An 8,295-nucleotide genomic window follows, 5' to 3' on the forward strand; every position below is an offset into this window, starting at 1 on the left:
TATTGGAATTAAAGGGTTAATATAGCTCTAACAGCTTATTGTGCTTTCTACAAAGCACTGTGCACAGGCATTTGCTGACTCATCTTCAGAACACCCTTCTGAGGTAGGGAAATATGACCCCATTTTACAGAGAGAGAGAAGAAGTGGGAGAGAAGGTGAAGTGACTTTCCCAAGATAGCTAGCAGAATGAGGATTAGAACTCACAACTACTTGCCGCCTAACCCCGTGCTCAGGCTTCTGGATCATGATGCTTCACAATAATAGTGGTCTGTATGCAGATAGCACTTTCTATCCAGGGCACTGAAAGCACAGTGAAGTCTTATTACTTCCCCTTGTGGCACTAGGTCAGTGTTATTGCATCCACGGTAGAAGGTGGTAAACTGAGGCAGAAGGCAAGGGTTCAAGCCTGTACCAAGTGCCCTGTCTACTTGTGTATCTATGCCATTCTAATCACTGTGGTAGCTGAGTGGTTCAGTAGGTCACTGTGTGGTTTGCGGATCGCTGCAGGGTAGCGATGGGTAATTTTTGGTGGATATTGGGGTTATCACTGCAGATGGGGGTGGAGATAGGGTATGGAGAGAGAGAGGTTTTGCATTTGGTTCTGAATGAACCAAGATCTCTTCAGAGAGGGGGTTCCACACTGGGAGACGGGGGACCAAGAAAAAAGTTGCCAACTCCATGGAAGCTATTAGAGGGGCTGGTATCTTGGGAATGCAGACTGGACAAATACCCTGAACTGGGTCCAAGTCTAAAGCACAGCTTGGAGTTAAGACTTTTGGCCTAGCAGCCCTGACAGAGCCCCTTGAACGTGGAGTTTGCAAGGGCGCTGGAACAATTTGTATAGTGAGGGTGCTGAGAGCCATTGAACCAAACTGAAAACCCTCTATGTGATGGAAGCTGCTTCAAGCCAGGGGTGCAGCAGCACTCCTAGTTCCAGCACCTGTGGGGGTTTGTTTGCAGAGTTTGTTCATAGGGTAGTTGCCTTTGTGCATTTTAAACTGAAGAGAGCTCAATGTTTTAGAAAGCTGACTGCTGAATAGTGGCTGGGGGTTAATTTAACTGAATAAAATCTAACAGGCACATTTTGCGCTTGCTGTTCCTATTCATTTGGAGTTCTGGGCACCCAGCACCGCGTCTCAAGGTAAACTGATGCCTCCAAAATTACTTTTGAAAATGTTTCAGAGTAACAGCCCTGTTAGTCTGTATTCGCAAAAAGAAAAGGAGGACTTGTGGCACCTTAGAGACTAACCAATTTATTTGAGCATGAGCTTTTGTGAGCTACAGCTCACTTCATCGGAAGCTTATGCTCAAATAAATTGGTTAGTCTCTAAGGTGCCACAAGTACTCCTTTTTTTTTTTGAAAATGTTGGCTCCCACGGTTGGCTGCTTTACCTGGATTGGCCTGTAGAGGGTGCTGTTCACTCACTGGAGTGTCTGTCCTCCCATTCCAGACTACAAGGTCTGGCATGTCATTTCTAGCTGCTCTTTGTATTAAACTATGCCATGAAAGTGCCCTTTCAACTATCTCACTCCCACTGCCAACAGCACACTTTCAATTAAATCCAACTCGGGTCAGCTCTGACAAGAAGCCTCCCTTGTAACTCAGGGAGGTTATCAACCAGCATATTCCTGAAATGCAACTTAAAAAAAAAATCTTTTGCTGGAATCCAACCATGTTCTATTTGATATTTTTTCCTCCTTGGCAACTTTATTTGCAGAGGCATTGGTGTGGAGCTTAGGTTACACTTGGTTTAGTAAGCCAGTTTTTCAGTGCACCAAGAGGTATGGTTGCCAAGCCTCCAGGATTGTCCTGGAGTCTCCAGGAATTTAAAATTAATCTGTAATTAGAGATTGTGTCATGGGAGGAAACCTCCAGGAATACATCCAACCAAAATGGGCTACCCTACCAAGAGGTGGTAAGAAGTACAGAATGTTAGTTATTAGCTGCTGCCTGCACAGAACTTAGAAAACAAACAACCATATATCCGGAGTTATCATAATTAATGACAACAAAAACGTTGGAAGGGATATTAAACCTTGTGCTCCAGGGTTTAAGCCCAGCCTCTAACTGTGAGACCACAGTGGAACCTATAATGGAGGGCAGATTGTCCCACATGTGCCTACTATGAAGTTTCTTGCCCCTTCCTGTCAGACATCTGGATCTGGCCACTGCCTGAGACAGCATATTGGTCTTGATGGACCTTGGCTCTGATCCAGCCTGGCAATTTGTATGTTCCCAGATACTTATATAGGTTGTTAGTAATGATGATTGTTACTAGTTAAGGATAGTTAGTGTGTGTGATGCTGTACAATGGAGAGATGACGATAAGGCCCACAGCTGAAGCTGCAAGTTTGATTTGTATATTCGGGGTCCCACTAATAAACTCTGCAGAGAATACAGACAAATTGGACAGTATGGTTATTTGTTTTGATTGTGTGTATAGTCAGCTACAGCCATTAACAGCATCTGGGGAATCTGACCTACTGCCTCCCAGTGGCTTTTCCCACAGTGCAAATGCATAAGACTCCAATGCCTTTTTCCACTCCTTTAAGCCCCTGCAATCAGTGAAAAGGCTCCCATTGATTTCTGCGGGCTTTGGATCATACCCTAAAGCAGCATTGCTGTTTGTTGCATCTGTGCTAGGGGGCACTCATTATTGAGCTGGTGCTCAGGGGGATAAGCACCCACCACTCCCACTGACTCAGACCATGGGAGTTTCAAGTGCTCAGCAACTCTACAAACCACATCAGACACCCCTGCACCAAGGTAACAGGGGAAATCTCTGCATTGGTTCCCATCTGTGCCCGCTGAAGTCAATGGAAAGTCTTCATTTAGTGGCCTTTGGAATGGGCCTTTAATACCAAGGAGAGGCAGAGTGGACTAGTGCATAGCACATAGGAGACCTGAATTCTGTTCCTCACTCTGCCACTAGTTTGCCGGGTGATCTTGAGCAGGTCACGTCTTTGTGTCTCAGTTTCCCTATCTGTAAAAGGCATATGATGATACAGACCTTCTTTGTGAAGTGCTTTGAGGTCTACTGATGAAAAGAGCTGTCTCAGAGCATAGGACTCAGGAAGAGAGAGGTGGCTTTTGCCACATCTAATCACTCTGCTGCAATTGGAATTAGTGTCCCAGAATGCAACATGCTCCATGAACAGCTGTGCTTCTCATCCTCTAAATTATCCTGATACCACTGACCAATTCAAGTTCTGTTCCAGCTGCTCTGTGAGTGGCAGCCTGTAAGGAGGGATTAGCTGAGACTGGCACAGTCCTGTTCTCCCCAGCTTGGTGTTTCTTTGTGGCAGCCCTCACTGACTGAGGTTAATACTCTGTAGGGTTGATAAAGCTGCTGGGTTACATTAGCCTCCCCTCTTACGTAGTACAGAGATAATTGCAGCCATTTGAATTAATGAGCCTGTCCTGCCAGGCTCCAGGGTGAAGCCTCAACATAGGAGATTGGCAAGGCTAAGTGGTGTTTAAGTTTGGATCCCAGTTTTAATAGCAAAACTTTGTCGCTCAGGGTGACTTGTGAATTCTGTGCCAAACACCCCCTTCTTCTGGGATTTGAAAGCAGAAGCAAGGACACACATCCAGAATACGAACAGATGACATGCTACGCTGCTGCCCAGAGGGCGAGCCCTGGGCATTGCCAAGACACCAGTGATGAATGGAGGGGAATGCTAAGGATTGTTGAGCTGCCTCAGAATGAGAGGAGTGGTATGTTAGGGAGGCAGACTGTTTCAACACCTTCCCCCCACAGGAGAGATACAGACACAAGACCAGTGATTACAGCTACCTGAGACAGATGGGTCATTGAGAGCCAATGCCAGAGTAAGCAGGCTTAATGATTCTGAAACCAGTTTGAATAGGGTGGACCACACTGGGGAGAAGCCATTTTGAGAGACATTGTCACAGACAGGAGGTTTGGAGTTGACGGGAGAGAATGTCTTTCTGTGCTGTTCCCCTCACTTTAGAGGAGGGCCCATTTAATATAGTTTGTAGCGAAGGCTAAATATGCTAGTAGGCTGCTTTCCTACAATGTAAAACCACTTTCTCTGATATTTTGTTCCAAGTGCTTAATGAATGTACTTTCTCAAGAAAGTGGATAGTCAATCTCACTGGTCACAGGCCCCCAAAGGGCAGGAAAGGCAAATGCCCCAAACACCATTGGATCTGCAGGATGGCAGGTAGCAGGTACATGGTGCAGCACCATCAGGCCTTGGTCTGAGATTCCACCCCAGACAGGTAAGGAGAAGAGGCTCAAAACCTACTATGGGTGCACTCAGAGAAAGCAGAAAGGGGGCAGAGACGCTACTAGCCCTGTAACCATGACATCCCAATGGGAAGCTGAGTGGCAGCCCAAGGACCAGCAACCTAAGGAGTAAATAGGCTGTGACAAAATGATTTCAGAGTCCTTCAGGGCTCAAACCCATTCAGATTCGTGTTTAGCCCCACCTTCTAAGGCCCGGTCTATACACAGATTTTGTACTGATATAACTGTGCTAGGCAAGGGTGTGATTTTCTAACCAACATAGTTATTTCAGTACAACCCCTAGCATGGACAGTTATACTGTTAGAGAGGTGCCTTATGCCAGTACAGCTTATTCCTCTTCCCATACAGAAGCCATTATTTTTCTTTATTGGCATCTTTAGTCTGCAAAAGACAGTGGGAATTGCAGCCTATGACATAGATGGTTTGCAATGTCTCATGTGACTGAATAGTCCAATCCAAGATTTCCATGACCCTTGGCAGTTATTGCAAATGTATGTATGTATCTTGGTTGGGAGCTGCTTGCTATACCAATAGATTTTATACCACTAGAACAGTGTTCACACTAGGGGTGGTGTACCACCCCAACTGTACCGGTATAGTTAAAGCAGTACCACATGTGCATACAGACAAGCTCCAAGAAAGGATCAAACACCACATCCTTGCAGGCAAAACTCACCTTAGCACAGGGTCTCTCTACTGGCCCATCTAAGGAAGAGAATACCAGTTAGCTCAAGCAATAGATCTATAGATTTTTAAGGCCAGCAGGGATCAGTAGAGGCTTACACTTTCAGTGTTGAACATCCTGGGTTCAAACCCCACTGACAAGCCAAGTGGATGGTAGCTTTATACAGACACTCTTGAGCAGCCACCTTGCCTTCTTCTCCATACTACACAGCCCCAAGCATATGGAGGACACTCAATAAACGACAAGATGGCCAATGTCAGTATGGTGGGTCCTGCACTTTTCTTGGCAGGGAGGCTAAGATGCCACCCCTTGCCCACCAAGGTCCCCACTAGTGGCCCAGGAAGGTGGTAGAGGAGGGAAGCAGGGGAGAGGTTTGGGTTTGCTCTCACTCTGAGCCCCAGCCCCTCTCAACTCCTGCAGGTTCTTACCCTCTTCCCCCTAGGGTAGGGTACCTTCAATTAGCCACTGGGAAGGGAGTCTCCCTCACTTCAGTTCTCTGATCTTTGACATCTTATAGCACACCTCCAAGCTCCAATCCTCTCTCCTCCCTGACTGCCTGAAGCAGGGGGGTTTTATTAGGTTCCTGACAGGGCCTTAATTGACTGCAGGTGCTCTAATTAACCTGTAGCCACCCTTCCTAGTCTACAGGGAACCATGCCTTAATTAGCCTTGGGCTTATACATTTCCCCTCTATTCCCCTCTAGCACTCTACCACTGCTCCCTGGTCCTCCTGTATCACACAAGTAATAAAGAAGTATTTCATCACACACACACACCCTCACCCCCACCCCCGGAACTGTTTGCCAGAAGATGTTGTGAAGGCCAAAAGTATAACTGGGTTTGGAAAAGAATTAGAAAAGCTCGTGGAGGACAGGTCCATCAATGACTATTGCCAACAGGGTCAGTGATGCAACCCCTTGCTCTGGGTGTCTCTAAACCTCTGACTATCAGATGCTGGGACTAGGTGACAAGGGACGGATCGCTCAATAATTACCCTGCTTTGTTCATTCCCTCTGAAGCACCTGGCACTGGTCCCTGTTGGAAGACAGGATACTGGGCTAGGTGGACAATTGGTCTGATCCAGTATGGCCGTTCTTATATCCTAGTTAATTGTTCTTCTTCCCAAATGCTCATTGGCACCAAGTGTTTTTTGCTTTGTTTTGTTTTTTGTGGGTGGGAGCATTAGGGTCTTATGACAGAGATATTAGAACACCCATCTGTGGAGATAGGAGAACAGGGCAATCGCTTGTGGTAATGGGAAGATGGCAGTTTATTGGCCAGCGAACTTGAGAATTCACCCCCATCTCCAAGAGGAATTAGAGTCCAAGGATCTGTGGCCACAGAGCCCAAGAATCCCTGACAGGTCACAGGAGCTGAGAATCTACATCCCCAACAGGCCACAGGAACTGAGACTCCACAGGCTGGGGGTCACAAGAGTCCCCTTTTCCTTGCCCGGCCTGAGAACCCCCATCTCCCTCACCCAAGACCCCAAAATCCATGCCTTTCCCACAGAGAATCCACAGGACAGCCCCCATTCCATTGTACCAAATGGAAACCTGATGCTGGAAATGAAGGGGAGGTTGAAACGTTGGTATTTGAAATGGAGGCAGGACAGACACAATTGGTTTGGCCTGTGAATTGATGTGCAACAGCAAATTTTTTACCTGCATGTATGGTATAAGCTGCTTCCCTAATGGGCACAGATGTCCATTCCTGAGCAGCCAGGCCCGCTTTTTAATATTTCTAAATACAGTTAGAAGCTGGATACATTTTAATTCTGATCTTTAGATTATAAAGTGTAAAAATCACATCCCCAATGAGCAAGCAATGTGCCCAGTAGGCACCTAGTGTGGATGCAGTTATAAGGATCTGGGTTTCAGACAATTAGGGCCAGTAGGTTATATAACAAGTACCAAGGCTGATATATAATGGGCATGGTGTAAGTGCCTGGGGACAGACGAGATTAAATATCAGACATGTGGGACCGGACACAGCCCTGGTGTGAGCTAGTGGCACTCTGCTATGGAGTCAGTGGAATGGCATTCACTGATCCCTTTGCTGATGGGATCTCCATTGCTGCCATATTTCAGTCTGAGCCACTGTTGGCTCCTGTGGGGCACCAAGAGAAGGGACCAGATACTTTCACACTGTCTTTGCAACCAGATGTTTTCAGGCACAGAGGTAAGGGAACACCACATGTTACAGAATGATTTTTTTTCACCTCAATAGCATTCTGATCAAAATCGAGTCTTGGGCGTCTCCCCAAGTGTGCTCTTGCCAAGGTCCCTCCCCAGCCTGAGCTTTCATGCAGCTGGGGAAGGGAAGGCGCCAAGAAATAAAACACACTCCTCTGTGTGCTTGAGATGTATGTGGTAGGCCTTACAGTCTTTTTCCATCCCTCCCTGCATGCTGGCAGTGAGGAGAGTATCACTGTGGACTGCTTTCTGCCTGCCTTTTTGTTCCAAGGCTAGCAGTGAGTTTGTGTGATCGGACAGTCCGCCTCAGGGGGCCTGATCACTAGAGTCCAAAGTTCTGGCAAACAGCGGGAAAGACCCCCTCCCCCTCACATTGTCTAGCTTTGGCCTGTCAGCTCCTAAAATGCCTACCATCGCCTGACATAGACAGTTCTGCCCCACTCCGCCAGCCCCACTGCATCCACCCTTCAAATGCAGACACTGGCATGCAGCAGCAAATGCGGGCTGGGCCCCGGTGGAGAGTTTCTAGCAGGTTGAGAGACTCAGCTGTCCTCCCCCAGAATGGAGAGTCACTGGGTGGGATTTGTGCTGTTCTCCAAGTCAGGAGCTGCTGTAACGCACCTGGGCACGGACGGCGCCAATTGCATTACCGACCTGGGAAATGCTCCCTGGAGTGAAAATGAGAGGACCTAGAGATGCCCCTTTCTCCTTCTAATCTGATTGGTGATGGCACAGGCCCCATAGCCCCCTACCTTAGCTGAGCTCCCTGAGCTAGGCACCTGGCTAGAGAGCTGAGCTCCCCTCTTTTGCTGCAGGCTGGAACTGTATTTGTGTTTATTAGTTTCATTAGTGCCCATGGGGACAGGGGCTAAGCCGTCTCCAAGCCCCCCCAGCCTTCTCCCCAGACCCATGCAGGGACTCCGGGACTCTCCAAAGATATGTCCATGTCTAGTCCTTTCGTTCCTCATTCTCTCTCATTGTTTCCGACAATGGCGGCCACTCTCTGTCTCCAGTGCTAATAAGAAGCCTTTCCCACAAGCCATTGCTGTTTATTAACAGGAGATACCCTGGTGCAGCCAGACAGCTTGTCTAGGCTGGATTCCTGCCCAAGGCTGCTCATATCATATGACTTAACAGCTCA

The sequence above is a fragment of the Caretta caretta genome, chromosome 14, assembly GCF_965140235.1.
Source record: "Caretta caretta isolate rCarCar2 chromosome 14, rCarCar1.hap1, whole genome shotgun sequence".
NCBI lineage: Eukaryota > Metazoa > Chordata > Testudines > Cheloniidae > Caretta > Caretta caretta.